This window comes from Nuphar pumila, chromosome 5, assembly GCF_984573655.1.
Source record: "Nuphar pumila chromosome 5, dmNupPumi1.hap1.1, whole genome shotgun sequence".
In the NCBI taxonomy this organism is placed as follows: Eukaryota; Viridiplantae; Streptophyta; class Magnoliopsida; order Nymphaeales; family Nymphaeaceae; genus Nuphar; species Nuphar pumila.
This window is the reverse complement of record NC_143253.1, coordinates 88,835,325-88,854,417: the sequence shown is the minus strand read 5'-3', so window position 1 is coordinate 88,854,417 and position 19,093 is coordinate 88,835,325.

Genomic DNA, 19,093 nt, shown 5'->3' with positions numbered 1-19,093 from the left:
TCCGAAAAAAAGGATAAACAAGTAAAAAAGTTTAATTTTGAAAAGGACATCTCCTGACAAAGATGTTTTATTGTAAATGAGGGTAAGGAATAGAATATAGAAAAGGGTTTCAAAATTTTGAAGAATTGCAGGCAGGAAAAAAGAATTAGAAGAAATTAAGAGAAGAAAAAGGAAAATACACCTAGGTTTTAAAATAAAGAGGAAATTTTGAATAATGTATACCCAGGGTTTTGAAAGATATAGGGAATATCATACAATCATAGATATACAAACAAGGATACACAAACAACACTCCCTAGAGGCAGACTCTAAATGCAATATTTTGAAATGGCTTGTAGGACCTTAATCCTAACTCTAGGGTTCAGATCATCTGATTCCAATCAAGATACGCCGATATACTCAAGCCGAAGCTCGAAGTACGTGGCATAGAAACATTCCTCCGGTTCTAAGGCAATGGCTTCCCAACATCCTTGAGCACCTACCGATATACCTCGGACTAGGGCCCTTAGGTACGTGGTAGGGGGGCGCGAACCAAAATAAGTGGCCCAGTTGTGAGGCTCTCTCCCGAACTATGGTTCAGTGAGACAGCCCAGCAACGTGAAGACCGGGACAATATAGGTAAGGAGGTTTTCAAAATATGCTCAACATGCAAGAAATCAGATGGCTCTAATGCAAGTCCTAAAGAGATAGATTAAAATGAAGAGAAGCATACACTTGCATACATTGTTTTGCATTCAATCCCTAAAATTGAGGAGAGTTTGTATTTCAGACCTAAGTCTAATGTGAGCATGGAATAATCTCCTCAATATGGTCCTATCAAACCATACTTAAATCCTATATGCAATGATATTAGCTTTAGGGTAGAGTCTAGGCTCCTAAGGTTTGCATGGAAATGAAGCTGACATATGTAGAATAAAGACTTAGATAATATCAAAGCAAAAGAAAAGGCATTAAATTCGACCGGACGGAGACGAGTCCCATCACGGTCGCCAAACCTGTGATCATCACAAAATTTTTCCTCTCGTAATATTCTCTCTCTTCCTTCTCTTTTCTTTTCCAACCTCTTATTTTCCTCCTTTTTGAATGGAGAAAGATAAAAGATGGAAAGAAAGAGAGAAGAGAAAAGAAAGAAGAGAAGAGAAGAGAAGAGGAGGAGAGGAACTCTTTTGCGGGTCTCACCTGACCTTAATTTAGAAAATTTTTGAAATAACTCGCCTCCATTTTTGAAATATTTGCTGGAAAACTGGGAGACGGGATCTGCTCGTCGGTACGAGGTTCGACCGTTCCAGGCGCCTTTACCAGGGGTAATCGAACCAAGGGTCGAATTTATGCCTTTTCGCTTTGCTAAGAAATTATCTAAGTATTTATCCTAAGTCTAGATGCACAAAGAACCATGCTTGTGCAAATGCAAAGATGTATGCTCTTTTTGAAATATTTTTGAAGAATTCCCAAGTGTTTCTGAGATGAATCTGATAAACTGAAGAAATGATTTTAACTTAAAACTTAGGATTAAAGCTCTAAGTTTTTGGAAATAATCAAGAGTTTGGGAAAATAAATGAGAAAGAATGACTTGGAGCTTTGAAATGAAAAGAAATGAAGTTTCAAAGTCAGAAATGGACTTTGAATTTAGGAGTTTGAACTTGGATGAATAATTGGAATGGAATTGTATTCTGACTTTGAAGTTTTGAATTTAGAAGGAAATATGGGAAATCTAAAGGAATTGAGAAATGGGATTGATTTGGAATTCAAGATGGAATTTGAACCCAAAGTTTTGAATCCTAAATAAAGTTCAAAATCGAATTCTGGATTTAGAACCTAAAAATAGAAATTAGATTTGAAAAAATGAAAATGGAATTGGATTGGAATCAAGATGAAATTTGGATCTGAAATTTTGAATGGAATTGGATTCAAGATTTAGAATCCAAGATGAAATTTGGATCTGAAGTTTAAGATCCAAAGTAAAGTTGTGTTCTGGATCCTAAATGGATTTCGGATCTTCAATTTGAGATTTAAGATGAAGTTGGATTTTTGGATCCTAAAATGGATTTGGATCTGAAGTCTGAGATCCAAAGTAGGATTGGATTCTGGATCCTAAAATAGATTTGGATCTAAAGTCTGAGATCCAAAGTGAATTGGGCTCTGGATCCTAGAATGGAACTGGATCTGAAGTCTGAGATCCAAAGTAGAATTGGATTCTGGATCTTAGGATGAATTTGGATCTGAAGTCTGAGATCCAAAGTAGAGTTGGTTCTGGATCCTAAATAGAATTTGGGATCTGTAATCTGAGATCCAAAGTGGAATGAGGATCTGGATTTTAAATGAAATTTGGATCTGTAATTGGAGATCCAAAGCGGAATGAGGATCTGCTTGGAAATCTGGATCCAAGTTGAGACTAGGATTTAACTTTGGATTTGGGTTTTGAAAAAGTCCAAATAGGACTTTTAAAGATGGATCCGGGTTTTGAAAACCCAGATTGAAACTTGGGAAGGTTTGGATTTTGAGATTGAGAGTCAATCTCAACTTGAAGAAAACTTGATTTTGAATAAGAAGATGAATCAGAAATTTCAAAGTTAAATTGAACTTTGAAATTGGATTTTGAATTGAGTTGGAATTTTAGAATTTTGGAATTTCAAAATTGATTTGAGAATTTGAATTTATAGATGAACTTCAAAGTCAACTTTGAATTTGAAGCTTGAATTTGGAATGAATCAAGAATATAAAGATTGAATTTTGAAATTTCAAAGTCAAATTGGACTTTGAACTTGGAATTTAAATCTTTGAACTAAGATAGAAGAATGAATTAAACTATAGACTTAAGAAAGATATTCGAGATCACTTGGGGTTTTGAAAGAGAATTTTGAAAATATGATACAATTCTATCCTAAATGATGAATGAATTTAAAGAGTTTGAAATTGGAATTTGAAAAGCTATTCCATTCTTTAAATGAATTAAGAATGAGATTGAAGATATAATATATCCCTGACTATGGTCATTGGATATATTATAAAATAATCACATTTAAATTCAAGTGAAGAATAAAATACATTTTGGTGCTTTTATAGAATTTAAAATGAAATTAACTCTCAATATACCCTGACTATGGCCATTGGTATATATTTTGAGTTAATTTTAAGTTAAATTCTGATAAAGAAGAAAATTTTAAAAAAATATGATGAATTTTGAAAAATGGATCCAGTGTGGATCCAATGTTATTTCGTAAAAGATAAAAATCCTAAGTTTTGTCCACACCCTGACTATGGCCATTGATGTGGATCATCAACTTAGTATTAATTTACCTCTTACGAAATGGTGCACGTGCCATTCGTGTTTCACTATTTGTGAATTTTGAAAATAAAAGAGTAAAATGACATGGAGCAAGCAATTAAAAGATGTGTATGCTCATTCATTCTAATCTAGAGCTGGAAATATAAATTCTCATTAAGGCCTATCTTATTACATTATTTGAATCAAATCTAAAAATGTCGAGGTTTCTAAGCCAAAGAAGAAATTCTGCAAAACAGGAATTAACCTAAGCAAGAGGCAAGCATATCACAAGAGATATCATAATGGAAGCTTAAGACAGCATGATGGAATATACCTAAATGACATGCATATATATACTATTTGATATGATGCAATTACACACATTGAACTGATATGCAAAGGAAAAATGACATTGTGCATATGCACCGGATATGGAGGTTGATGAATATGGGAAGAAGGGTTTTGCACATGATATGGATACAGCAGTATGTATGAGACATGCCAGAATGATGGTGCTGTAAAGGGGATGCATCCTAGATCAATGCCACTAATGTCAATATACATATACTAAAGCTAACTTTAATAAAATAATGAATACATTATGTGACACCCAAAACCCAACCAGAACAAGTAAATGACCTGTACCTGATTACCATAGCTTAATGGTAACTTGGTTCCTGCAAAAGAATCATCAAGATTGGATAATATATGGTACAACAACTTAATTTCTGAATGTTGTTCAACACCCTACTCAAATTCAAGGCAGAAATGGAATCTTGATAAAAAAATGGTTTCCAACCCTCGAATTCTATACCAGCAAGATCTTGTTCCTGCAAATGGATTCTAAAAGCGGACTCCATTCTAGGATTTGAATTCCCACTCAGGCAACCACACTATTAGGTGCCTAGCTTATTATACTTAATCACAGATTGCAGCACCCCTGAAAGACAAGAATATGACTGTCATGATATATTATGCCATGTGATCATGAAGGTAAAAAAAAGGTAAAGTATTTATACAATGAATTCATAATATGTGCACAAGTGTTGGAATGTGTTGTAGCTGTAACAGTAAAGGGAGTATATGCCCACAGGGGTTTGAGGTGATGCAATGGCTGGTATGGCAAGGCTGTGATGACAACACGCACCATGGAAACAAGTCAGCCTTCACAGGACTAAGTACAACAGTTCTTGTACAACTCATTAAACATCATAGCTAATGCTACAAAACTTGGGAAATTACATGCAAAACTTGCCAATGCATCAGACACAGTAGCTAATTTTGCTTTAGAGAGAGAACCTTTCACTTTTTATATTGAACTGTCTTTAGAAAAAATACCTTCCTGCTTTAGAGAGGAGCCAGCAACTACTCTTTGTTGATTATGGAATTAAGTGCCCAAAGAACTAAAATGTAGATTCGCTGCCCAGCTTTGGGCAATTCAGACTTGAGAAAATTTGTCAGCAGAAAAATCAGGAATCCTTATTAGCTTTTAGCATAATAAAGAACTAAAAACTGCTTACATAGTTTAAGTGCTGACCAAACAGCCATTGCAGCATTCTTTGGAGCTTGTTTCTTAGTCTTAGCAGGGTCTCCTGTAAATCTCATGCCGGCAAGCTCAACTGTGCAGGTAAAGACTAGCATGTGGCCTGGTCCAGATCGCACAGTGGTATAAACTAGTAGATTTAAACCAGCTCTGTGTGTTGTTTCGTGGAGCAAATTCTTGTATACTTCAGTCTCATCCTGATATCAAATTTACTTGGAGGATCGAACAAACTGAAGATAGATCAGGACACTCGTGACATCCACAGTTTTGTCAATAAGATAAACAGAACACCATCCCAGCTGCAGATATCAAGACGATCTTTGCTAGTACTCGAGGCCCTGCTATGCATAGATTATGATTTGGGCAACCTGGAATCAAACCTCTCAACACAGAAACCATGAGTTTGAGGGTTGCTTATATCTCAGCCTCGAACAATTTACTGTAGAAAACTATGTTCGTGTTTTCGACTCATCGTATTGAGGATAATGGAGCACAATCAAATCAGTTTTTGAATAGGCACAACTTAATATGCATCAAAATCAGACAATGTCCACCAAGATTACAGAGATAGTTATGTTTTATTTATGCATATGAAAATGCATACTCCCATGGAGTTTAACCTTCGGCATGGAAAAGATCTTACAGGTAAGTTATGACTTGGACGGTATTGATGATGCCATGGCTCATACATGGACAGATGCCCCCTTCATGATACCACAGGCAATCTAGCAAACTCAAAGGTAAGACAAGCGTGGAGAAGCAAGGCTGAACAGGGGAAGCAAGATAATGCCCTCATCCAGATATAAATATATAAAGAACTGCACTAGTAGTTTCAATAAGCATGGAATAATATCAATGTGAAGGGAAAGAATGATCATCAATCATCATTAAAACAAGAAATTGAATCTGCATGAAATCAGAAATTGAAATAAAAGAGAAAATGGAGTCTGAATACAGGAAAATACTGAGTCAATCGACATTCAAATTACTTAAATTAAAAAAAAGAGAAAAGAACAAAATAAAATAAAATAAAAAGAAAAGCAAATGTTGGAATTAGACATTCCTTTTTGCTGTAGCATCTGATGGGTCGACATTCGCATAAGCAACTCGACACCATCAGTGATGCATCAATGGCAACTATATATATAAAAAAAAACGAGTGAACCGAGAGGAAGATTGGAAAAGAAGGAAAAATTTTACCTGATTTGCAGAAGTTCTGAAGAGAAGGGGGAGCTGATGAAAGCTTGAGGATGCCTAAGCCTTGCCTTGTGAAATAGTCGGCTCCAGCAGAGTTTCTGATTTGCAGAAACTTTGAAGGAGGAAGGAGGAAAAACGCCAAAGGAGAGACAAAGGATCAATGAAGCTTCGAGAGGATGAGCCGTGGAGAGGTGAAGAGCCCGATCGTGAAGGAGAAGAAAGTGGAGAGGCAGAAGATGGATGCAGAGAGGAAAGAGAAGGTGCAACGGGGAAGGGTGATAACGGATGATTTTAGGGTTCCCTGCGTGATCTTTTTAAAGGTAGGGAAGGTGCTTCGAGAAGGGCCAAGCGGTTAGGGATCGACGGGGGGATAGGGGTGCGATGGAGGTTTTGGAGATGAAGGGTTTAGGGAAGGGTTTCGGTGAGATGAAGATGCAGCAGGGTTTCTCTGTTTTTTTTTTCTTTCTTACGAAGGATTTTAACAAAACCCTAAAAGAAAAGATTTTACTGAGGAGCCCCTTTGATTTTTAAGATTTTACAAAGAGGGGGGGGGGGGGGGGGCTCCCGAGGTTTTCAGCAAAATTTGTTTTCAAAAGGCTCAAAATCTTTTGTTTTTCTCAAAAAATTTTCCAAATTTTTGGTTTTTGAGTTATCTTTCTATTTTCTTGTATTTTTAGAATAAAATCCTAAAGTTTTACGAGAAACCAAAGATTAAACTAATTTTTTGGTGTTTTTGCAAAAAAAAATTTTTATTTACAAAAGGAACTTTTCTGAGAATTTAAAAACTATTTTGAGAAAATTTCTTCAGAAATGGGTTTTGATCCGGATTTTGAGGAAATATGGATTTGAAGTGCTGGATTCGGATCCGGAGTTGATTTTGAATATATCAATATGAATTTTAATTCAGAGAATCTAAAGAAATGACTTGATTTTCTCAGAAAACGAGGTTAGGGGCAAAAGGGTCATCTTTACAAAATTTTGAAAAATTTGGGGTGTTCACAACAGGCCTCTGGGGTATCTAAAAAACATAGAATAATCAACCCCCAGAACGTCGAGTTAATGCCCGGACAATTGCTTCGCCTGCGTACCATGGGTGGAAGAGGTTAATTATCGAAACAATGCATTAGCTTAGGTTCAGCCATGCTTGAATGTATGAGTGAATGGAGGTTGTTGAGTCAGTCCTACATAACCTTTGTGAAGTTGTCATGATCGGTATACGATTGGACCGACTGGGCAAAGACCCGTGTTATATCCGTACGACTAAGCGAAGCTCGATGAGCTGTCCTTAGATGCGTGGGATACAGATGTGCTAAGTATGAAGACTTGAGCTAGACATCCCTTTGAGACCCGGAAGAGGTCAAGGCTAAGTCATGGAGACTTAAGCGGTTATTCGAATCACAGCCCTGAAGGGGCTTGCTCTAAGTTATGAAGACTTAAGCAGATGTTCAACTCATAGCTCTGAGGAGGCTCTTGTGATATTCGCTAAGTCTTGGAGGCTTCAGCGTCGTTATTGCGAACTGCAACCCTGAGTGGTCATCATATGTACTTGAGTTGAATGGATATGTGATTGCATGCTCACCAGACCATTAGTGGTTCTGACCCCGTTTAATGGGGGTTTCAGGTGTTGTACCTACGTGGCGATATGCGGAGCAAGGCGACATCGAGTTCCAGGGTTTCTCTAGATAGAGTTGTACTGCTTCCTTTTATTGAACCTACATTGTTTTTCCAAGCAGTAGTGTTGTAATAAACATGAGGTTTTCGATAAAATGGAACACTTCGGTGGTCAATGAGTTGGTTTGCCACATACCTGCAACATGCTTGGAGTTTTCTAAAACTGACGACTCATTATCGTCTGATTACGCTGCTAAAAGCTTTTCTAAGTTCCGCTGCAAAGAAAAAAAGAAGAAGAAGAGAAATTCATGAAAATTTTAACTTAGCTTTGTTTTGGAAATTTGGGGCATTATAGAATTGGTATCAGAGCATGTGTCTGAGAAACCTGGTTCAAGATCCGTCATGTTCACGATATCGCACTGTAAGTATATTTTATACTTTTTGTTCTGATCTGAGTGCATCTTTGTATAGATGGCAACTCATGACTCGCGCGCTTATTGCTATCGTTGCAAGTTCATGCACGATGAGTGGATATGCCCGTTTGAAGTCCAAGACTGCTAGTTTTGTGGCGAAGATGGGCATTCCACCAACCAATGCCAAAGGAAATATACCGCCGATATGGGTCGGCGGGCAGCAAAGGGTCTTAAGGATGAGACTTCGCGTGTCAGTGGACTGCATCACTCTAGTGTTGGGAGCAACCATACCCCAACAACTTCTGATGGATCACCAAGGCTGAGAGATTTTGATTTGAACTTCCTTGCGGAAGTCAATCACTCGCCAAGCTACCATCCGACATCACATACGCCGAGTTTGAATGGCAGGAATGAAAGAGGAGATTTCTTTCATTCGCCGATCATAATTTCAGACTCCCAAAGTCTTGATATTGCCGACTGGGAGAGTGGACCAGCTTCCCTCATCTATCCCCAATATTTGCTTGATAGTGCGGAAGTGTCGCCCAAGCCAAAGTTAGTTGTGCTTGCACCAAAGCCATGTGGGAATATATGGACTTTTATAAGTTCGTTTTCATCAAAGAAATCCAGGTCCTAAAGAGACTGGTAATGTTTTGGAGTCAATGGACTCATGTATATAGTTTCTCAACGCCTAAAGTCTGCCAGTGCGGCATGACATTTTGTTTAAGGCGATGCGTGTGTAAATGAATGTATATAAGTAAATAAAGCTTTTACTTTCTCATATACATCGAGAAACTAAAAACAAGTGCTTGTGTGTGAATAGATAAATGGCTCCTACCACGAGGAGAACCATCTCAAGCGAGGAGTCCCATACGCAAGGATTCCTTTTGAAGACGCTCAACAACTTGGTTACAGCCATCCGTGAAACGAGGCCAGAACGAGTCGCACCACAAAACGAGAACCTTGGAGGAGTGACTTATGAGAAGTTCCTCAAGCTTGACCCACCGGTTTTCATTGGCAAAACCGATCCATAGCTCGCGGAGAGTTGGATCGAAGAGACAAAACGTGCCTTCTTGGAATTGGGAGTACCAAAAGAGAAAAAGATAAATTTTGGCACGTACCGATTGAAAGATAATGCACGGAAGTGGTGGGATACCACTAAGCTTATCCAGTTCACACAAACCGAAGTCATTTCTTGGACTGACTTTCGGAGAACTTTCATGGATAATTATTTTTGTTGCATTCCAGAAACAAGAAAAAGATGGAGTTTCTGGAGTTGGAACAGAGCGGTATGAGTCTGATGGACTATACCACCAAATTTCAGAATCTAGAGCACTACTGCTCTCGATTGTTCGAAACAGACCAAGAAAGGGCTAACAAATATGTGAATGGTCTGCGTGAAGGGCTGCGATCTCGAGTGATAACGAGCATGCCTTCGACTTTTCAGGCTGCAGTAGCAGCAGCTTCAAAAATCCAAGAGGATTGGGCGCGATCTAAAGTGATCGTAGCAAAGAAAGCCATAGTAAATGGTGGAAATCGTAAGAGGACGTTCTCAAGTGGCCAGAGTTCACGACAACCCTTTCAAAAGAAGAAGTTCCAAGGAGGGAACAACACTCAACAAATCATGAGGCCAAGACAGAACACGACTCCGAATGGTCAGCAGTCCAACTTTAGCTGCCCAAAGTGTCGTGTGAACCACCCCGGAAAGCCATGTCCTCGTGACATTGGTGGTTGCCTTTATTGTGGCAAGATTGGCCACTTTATAAGGGATTGCACCAAGAAGGCTGCAAATGAACAGAGGAGTAGTGTCGGATCTGCCGGACCCTCTCGACCAGCACCACAACGTTCACAGTTCCAACGACCTCCACCTATGGTAGAACAAAGGCCTGTTGTAGGTCGTGTATATGCTGTAACGACTGAACAAGTCAAAAATGGTGACCTGATTGAAGGCACCATACATGTTAATGGACATGCAACTTACGTCTTGTTTGATTGTGGTGCTACTCATACCTTTATCTCCAATGATTTCACCGAACAACTCCATGCCTTGATGCAACCGGTCGATAAAATGATCGAAGTGTATAACCCGTTGGGTTCACGCACCAAATGTATCCGGTGTGTGAAAAGCTTGGATATTGAGATAGCAGGGCAACACTTGCCTATTGATGCCATCCTGATCGATATGATACAATACGATGTCATTCTGGGAATGAACTAATTGGCTCAGAATAATGCCAAGATTGTGTGCCGCAAGGGCAGAGTGATTCTATGTTGACCCGGATTGCCTAAGATGAAATACCAGTTATCCAAACCAGTTTCACAAAAAAGGCTCATATCAGCACTTAAGGTACAAAAATACCTTAGGAAAGGTTGTGTGGCCTTCCTGTTGAGTCTTTCAGTGGAAAAATTCAACGACCAGCCCCTTGAGACTTTGGAAGTGGTGCGGGAGTTTCCCGATGTGTTTTCTGAGGAATCGCCAGGACTTCCACCATTTTGTGAGGTTGAATTTGGAATTCAATTCTTACCTGAAACAACGCCAATATCCAAAGCCCCGTATCGAATGGCGTCAGCTGAACTCAGTGAGCTGAAATGTCAGTTGGAAGAACTGATGGAACAAGGGTTCATCCGTCCGAGTGTATCACTGTGGGGAGCCCCGATGATGTTTGTAAAGAAGAAGGATGGATCCCTTCGGTTATGCATCGATTATCGGATGCTTAACCAGGCAATAATTAAAAATAAGTACCCGTTGCCTCGGATTGAGGACTTATTCAATCAGCTCAGAACAACGAGAGTGTTCTCCAAGATCGACCTCAGGTCTGGGTATCATCAGCTCAGAGTGATGTCTTTTTGTAATTGTTGTAAATTTTGAAAAGATTTTTATATGAAAAACATGTGAAAACCAGACATCAAATAATAAAAACCGGTTCTCACTAGTGGATGAGACCGGGTCGAACTCAGGGAACGGGAATATGTTGTATTCAAATACACAAGTCTAAACTATTCTTTATTGCCGAATTATTGAAATGTAAAGTGTTCAAGAAAAGTAAAAAAAACAACTAACTATTACAACAAATGAATACCCTTCGCAGAGGGCGTAAAGTGCAATATTTACAAACCCACTTAAATTCCTAAATCTAAACTAAAAAGTAAAAAGACTTTATTCTTCGTACTTCGTGTCACGTAATCGCTTCCGCTCCACTCCTGTGTTATCCTGCACAATTCAAAGGAACACGAGCAGTACCAGAGCTAGAACATGAAAGAAATGATAAAAGACATCTAAATGACTAACTACAATTGAACACTAATTCTAATTAAATCTACTCACAACTAACTAATTAGAAAACAATTAACTAACAATTACTTAACTAATAACTAATGCTTACTCAACAAAAGCAAGAAAATAAACTGAATTTACACTAAACATGAAATCAAAAGAGACTTAAACAAAACATGAATTTATAATGAATTGAAAGCAAACTGAAATAGGAAAGACAGGAAAATTAAAATTTCAGAAACAATAGTTAAAAGAATTAAAAGAAGACAGGACAAATGTAAAAAAAACAAAAACAAAACAAAGTTGAATGTAAAAACAAAACAGGAAATTAGAAAAAAAACAGAAAAGAGAAAATTACTGAAAGACTAAAACATGAACTTGGAGATTTGTAAAACAGGAAGTGCTGAATGAAGAAAAGGAAACGAAATATTTCAGAAAACAAAATATGAAATGAATAATGAAGAACATGAAAAACTGAATAATGCACGAGAAATGAATGTAAAGACACGAAATGACTAAAAACAAAACAGAAAATAAGGAAATGATTGAACTCTATATTAAAACTAAAACTGTATATCAGGAAAACATAACAAACAATTAACCAATCTATATTGCAGGTAACCAACAGAAATTTAGTGAAAACAATAGACATTCAGTAAACTAAAAAAAAACAAAACTCAGTAAGATGCATAATAGAAATTTTTGAAAAACAACAATGCAGATGAAAGTTATGAAACTAACAGAACTAATGCAATGATAGCAAACAGGAAATTAATACAGAGAATTATGATAATATGAAACATGAATTAAAAAAAACAGATAGGAAATGATTTAAAGACAAAATAGAAAATAAGGAAATGAAATAACGAATGTGAAAATTCAATTGTAACACAAAAATCAAACAGACAATCACACGAAAGAATGTAAAACGGAATGTGCCAAACTAAAAAAAAATCAAAAATTCAATAAAAGTAAACACGATATTAACTAATACAAAAGAGTACTTAATGAATGAAAAACAAACAACCGAAAGAAGAAGAAAAACAAAACAGGAAAATGAATGTGAATTACATTTTAATTTTTTTTCTGAAACAAGACACAACAAATAGATGATCGATTGAACAGACATAAAAAAAAACAAAGAAGAAGAAGAAGAACTGAAGAAGAATCCGATCAGAAGAAGAAGAAAAGAAAGATCTGAAGGAGAAGAAGAAGAATCGGAGGAAGAAGAGGAAGAAGAAGAAGAACTGGAGGAGAAGAAGAAGAATCGGAGGAAGAAGAAGAAGAACTGGAGGAGAAGAAGAAGAATCAGAGGAAGAAGAGGAAGAAGAAGAAGAACTGGAGGAGACGAACACTCAGCACTCACCGTGAACCTGAGGGAAGAGGTGTTGGCGACCTCCACCACCGCCGCCGTCGCCGGACTGAAGCTCCACCACCATCATCGGCTGAGGAAGATGAGAAAAATAGGGAGAAGGGGAAGAAAGAGGTAAGAAATGGCCCAGTGTTGGTGGAGGAGGGTGAGAAAAGAGGGAAAGAGAGGGAAAGAGGGGAAAGAGGAAGGTTTGGGCGTGAATCGAGGAGGCGCCCGATTTTTTTCTGCTTTTGGGGTTTTAAAAACAACATACCGGTTTGAACCGGTTTGTAACAGATGCAAACCGGTTCAAGCCGGTTTGTTTATTTATTTATTTTTGAAATTCAAACCGGTTCAGCCGGTTTATTTATTATTTTCTCAATTTTTTTCCAAGAAACCCAAACCGTGTAAACGGGTTGGTTATTTTATATTTTTTTTTTAAAAAAAAAACAAAAACTATGTAAACTAGTTTATTATAAAGTTTTCAAAAATCAAAACTTATTTATAAAGAAACTAAAAAAACTATTCTACTAATTTTTCTTTTCTAAACAAAACAAACACTTAAAATGAAAAAATATTTTTCTATATTATTTTTTTTTTTCATTTTTAATTGCAAACTAAAACTAAACTACTTATAACGAAAACTAAAATATGTATAAAAATGTAAAAATAAAACTATTTTTCATGCATTTTCTATTTTTAAATCATTTTAGCACATTTACTCAAAAACTAACATAAAATTGGGTTTTTGAAACATTATTTCATAAAATCATGCATATTTAAATGTTAATAAACCCTGAATTATATGCATGATCACAGAGTTAAAGAAGAAGATATACCTAAGACAACCTTCAGAACGAGATATGGCCATTATGAGTTCGTGGTAATGCCATTTGGACTCACTAATGTGTCTGTTGCCTTTATGGATCTAATGAACCAGATATTTAGACCATATTTGGATAGCTTTGTCATTGTCTTCATCGATGACATTCTCGTATATTCAAAGAACGAGGAACAACATAAGGAGCACTTGAGGATCGTCTTGAAAACACTTCAAGATAATCAGCTTTATGCCAAGTTTTCAAAATGTGAATTCTGGCTAGGCAAAGTGATGTTCCTTGGCCATGTGATCTCAAAAGATGGAATCGCAGTAGATCCTGCGAAGGTGGAAGCTGTGATGGACTGGAAGCAGCCAGAAAATATCACTGAGGTCCGTAGCTTCCTTGGACTTGTCGGATATTACCAAAAGTTCATACAAGACTTCTCCTGAATCGCCGTACCGATGACGAAATTGTTGAAAAAGGGAGTCAAGTTCGAATGGACTAACCAGTGTAAGGAGTGCTTTGAGGTTTTCAAACAGAGACTTACCACTGCCCCTATCCTTACCTTACCTTCTGGTCAGGGAGGCTTCGTTGCTTATACCGATGCCTCGAGAACAGGTTTGGGTTGCGTATTGATGCAGAACGACAAAGTAATCGCCTATGTGTCACGACAGTTGAGAGTTCATGAGAAGAACTATCTAACCCACGATCTTGAGCTTGCCGCGGTGGTGTTCACCCTTAAAATCTGGTGACACTACCTGTATGGAGAGAAATTTGAGGTCATGTTGGACCATAAAAGCCTAAAATACCTCTTTTCTAAAAAAGAACTCAATATGCGGCAACAGCGATGGCTGGAATTCCTTAAAGACTATGAATTCATGCATTCCTATCACCTTGGAAAGGTGAATATCGTAGCAGATGCCCTTAGTCGCAAGACTGTTGGCACTCTGGCCAGCTTAACCAGACAATGGAAGTTGATGGAGGATTTTGTCAGCTGGAAGCCATTTTTGGCTGATCCATGAAAGATTCGATTGTCATGGCTGACGATCCATATCAAGATCCTCGATCGCGTCGTAGCCGAACAGTTCAAGGACCCCTAGTACTTGGGATTAAAAGCTCATGCTGAAAAGGATGATACTTTCTTCCATTTAAAAGAAGATGGAAGAATATGGATGGAAGAAAGGATTTGGGTTCCAAATAACCTTGAGCTAAGACAGGAAAGGCTCATAGTAGTAAGTACACTATCCACCCTGGAGGTACAAAAATGTTCTGGGACTTGCAGAGAAAGTACTGGTGGAGGGGTATGAAACGTGATGTGGCTATGTTTGTCTCAAAATGTTTGATCTGCCAGCAAGTTAAAATCGAACATCAACGACCTGGTGGAAAAATGCAACTGATCGAGATTCTGGAATGGAAATGGGAAGGCATTACTATGGATTTCATTGTTGGATTGCCTTGATCCAAGAGACAACATGATTCAATTTGGGTGATTGTGGACAGACTCACCAAGTCTGCTCACTTTCTACCAATCAACACTCGGTATTCAACAAGAACGATTGGCAGAAATTTACGTTTGGGAAATTGTCAGACTCCATGGAGTGCCGATATCGATCATATATGATCGTGACCCGAAGTTCACCTCTCACTTCTTGGAGCGGCTTCAGAAAGCCCTGGGGACGAAACTCAAGTTCAGTACAATATTCTATCCCCAAATAGATGGGCAATCAGAACGAACCATACAGACTCTTGAAGATATGCTAAGAGCCTGTATGCTGGAATGGAAGGGTGATTGGGTTTTCCATCTAGCATTGGCTGAATTTGCTTATAACAATAGCCACCACACTAGCATTGAGATGGCACCGTATGAAGCCTTGTATAAGCGACCCTGTCGATCACCAATCCATTGGGGAGAAGTGGGTGAGCGAACCTTGGACTCGCCTATTGTGTTGCAGCACTATACTGAGTAGGTCCACATGATCAGAAAGAAGTTACTGACTGCTCAGAGCCGATAGAAGAGCTACGCAGATCAACGACGTAGGGAGCTCACTTTTGTGGTTGGAGATAAGGTTTTTATCAAGGTCTCTCCAACCAAGAGTGTGTTTCGTTTTGGAAAGAAGGGGAAGCTCAACCCTAGATTCGTTGGTCCCTTCAAAATTTTGAACCGGATCAGAGAGACTGCATACCGATTAGCATTGCCATCGCAATACGCACAAATACATGATGTATTTCACGTATCAATGCTTAGAAAGTACGTTCATGATCCTTCTCACGTCATTCAACATGAAGATATTGACATACGAGAAGACATGACGGTAGAGGAAAGGCCAGTAGAGATCATGGACAGAAGGGAGAAAGTACTAAGAACGAAGGTCATTCCACTTGTAAAAGTGAGGTGGCAACATCGAGGAATCGATGATTGCACTTGGAAGCCCGAATATGATATGCGGGATAAATATCTTGAACTCTTCACTTTGTAATCTTAGCTGAATTTCGCGGACAAAATTCCTTTAAGGGGGTAATGATGTAAGACCCGTAAATTTTTCAGAAAAAATCTAAATAAATTCATGAGGCATTTACCGGTAAAAATAACATTTTTTCTCAAGATGCGAAATGAATCAATTTCTGCGAGCCAGTTATACTTAGGATATTCGTCGATTCGCAAATATATGCTCAAACACTCTCGAAGCCATAACTTCCTACCTGAACGAAATCAAAAGATTTCCTCGAGCCAACTTTCTTAGTTACGTCAATACGAAGAGAATGGCGTACTCAGAATTTTTCGAAAAAAAAATGCCAAAAACCTGAAATTTTTGCAGAACCAACGGAAATATTGGTGGGACCCACAGAAATATTTTTCAGAAAAATATTCTAGAATGTTCCAGCACCTTCCATGGAAGGGTTTCTCAGAAAAGCTAGGGGCATTTGGGTAAATGAGGTTTCTTAGCCCCTAAGCAACCTCCCCTATAAATAGAGGACCCCCCCTCCTTTAGAAAATCGCCAACCTCTCTCTCCTCCTCTTTCTCTCTCTAGAACCTCCCCTACCTAGCCCACTTGGTCTGAGCCTGCCTGACTTAGCCTAAGCCTGCCTGATATGGTATTAGCCTACCTGACCTGGTCCTAACCCACCTGACCTAGGTCTGAACCCACCTGACCTAGCTCAAACCCAGTTCACTTGACTTGAACCTTGTTTGGTTCAAAGTCAAAGTCTAAGTCATTTTTCGTCCGAAGTCCGAAGTTGATCATTTTCGAAGTCGAGCCTCGTTTGAAGCATCGAAGCACCCCAAAGTCATTTCTTCCTCAAATCGAAGTAATTTCGCTTCGTTGATCCATCTCTCTCAAGTATTTGATTATTTGTATATAGTATATACTTTCTGAAGTAGTATCTTGCTTTAGTTCTTGATTGAGCCCTTTTTGGACACTTCGGTGTTCACCCGCTCGTCTCGTAACTATCATCGGATATATATATTCAAATACGTAGTATATGCGTTCTTCAAAATGGTATCTCGCCTTAGTTCTTGGTTGAGCCCTTCAGAACACTTCGGTGTTCACCCACTGTAAACACTCCAAATTTTCACTCACCTTCCTGACATCTCCACCAATTATCACATTTCAGTTCTCCGGAAGCAATGAAGGACATAATGGTCATTTTTTGAGATTGAACCATACAGAAAGTCTAAAACTTCATTCTTGAGCCTCAAAATTTCTATATGTGTTCAAAAACATCTTCAAATTGCAAGACTTTCAAAATTCTACTCTTGACAAAAAGCTAGAATTTCCCATTTTTTATTCAGAATAGTATTTCTTGAAACATGTCTTTGCATAGCATTGCGTGAACATTTCATATCATTTCACTGCACAACATGTCATTTCGAGGTCCAGAAACTCTTGATTTCAAAATTCTCAATCCAGATTCAAGTTTTAACTTTTTTCAAAATTGATTTCAAAACCCTGGGTTTCAAAATTGCCAACCTTTCCCATTTTACCCCCAGGACTTTGAATTACAAAAGTTTTCTCAGGAAACAATCTGGATATTGATTTTAAAGATTTTATCTAAAAACGTTTTGCAAAAAGACTTTTACAAAAATTTTTACATTTACTTTATACATATTTTTGCCCTGAAAACCCATTTTCTTCCAAATTCTTGAAAAAAAGACAAAGTTTTATCTCGTATTATAAAAAGTCCCAAAAGAAGTTATTTCTTCTGTTTTTTTATTTTCAAATAAAGGGAGTGAGACCCACCCGGAGATGGCACCAATTTGCAAATTCCTCTTTTTAATTTCTTAATGTTATTTATTTTTTTATAGTTAGTGGGCCCACACACATGTGGCACCCCACTTGAAAATAAAAGATTTGCCAAAACAAAATAAAACTTTATTTTTCAAAAGGATTTTAAAAGTGGGTTGAGGTGGCATTTCCCTAAAAGCCTCTCATTTATTTCACTATTCATTTTTATTTCTTTTTATTTATTTGCTTGCATAAGATTTTTATTTTCAAAAGGAAGCAGCCTTAAATGGCACCACAGCCGAGCATTCCAAAAAAAAAAAATCATTTTACCTAAAACTTAGGCAATGAACCATTTTTTTTTTTAAATCATAAGATTCGCCCCTTTTGAAAACGGCGGATTTTCAAAACATTGAAATTTCAGTTTCAAATTTTTTCAAAAGATGTAATGGAACCTCTTAAAGGAAGTTGCAATTTTTTTTTTTTGAAAGGAGGCTCAAAATTCTTTAAAAGGGAAAGGTTTTGGATGGAAAAGAGGGAGGGACGATTAAAAATTTTCTTTTTTTTGATCTTATCGCAGATCTCCATCCAGCGTGAAGAAGCATTTCCAGTCCTTCGACTCTTAGCTGAGGGGTGGCGTTTCCTAGAGTGTAAAAGACCCAGCCGATTGCTTTCCCCTTTCCTTCAGCCCACCAGCAGGAGACCCAGCCGATTGCTTTCCCCTTTCCTTCAGCCCACAAGCAGAAGACCCAGCCGATTGCTTTCCCCTTTCCTTCAGCCCACCAGCAGAAGATCCAGCTGGAGATCCAGTTGCTGCCCCTTTCCTTCAGCTCATCAGCAAGGAATCGATCCCTGCTTGTTGGATATAAAAGACATTCGGTGTAGAGAACACAACAATGTTTTCCCCATTTTTTTTTAGCCCAGCAGCAGAAGACCGATCTTCATCTGCTCTCTGCAGGTCATTTGGAACAAAGAAATTACAAGGTAACTGATAGCTGAGTTTTTTTTTTATCCTCATTTCGTTATATTCCACTAAATAAAATCTGTTGTAAACTGGAGTTGATGTAAGATGAAGGATAATGTAAATTTTTGTTTTCAGCATGAGAGGCCTTTCCTATATATATCTCCTATGGTTTAATCCTCAATGACGATAACTCCATACACAATGATCTGGGGTTTTCGTTTCTGTTATTTAAATTCACTTACGTTAGCTTCTTATGCCTACCCCTTTGCACGTACTTCCTATTACTTATCTTGTTTTCTACTATGTTACCCAAGATCTGTAAAATATGAGATTCTATGGTGTTGTTCCTTGTATAGATATGTTCATGGGTATGCTTGTATCTTATACATCTATCACTACCTTATAATTTCAGCTAATCAGTTCTTTCCTTGATATA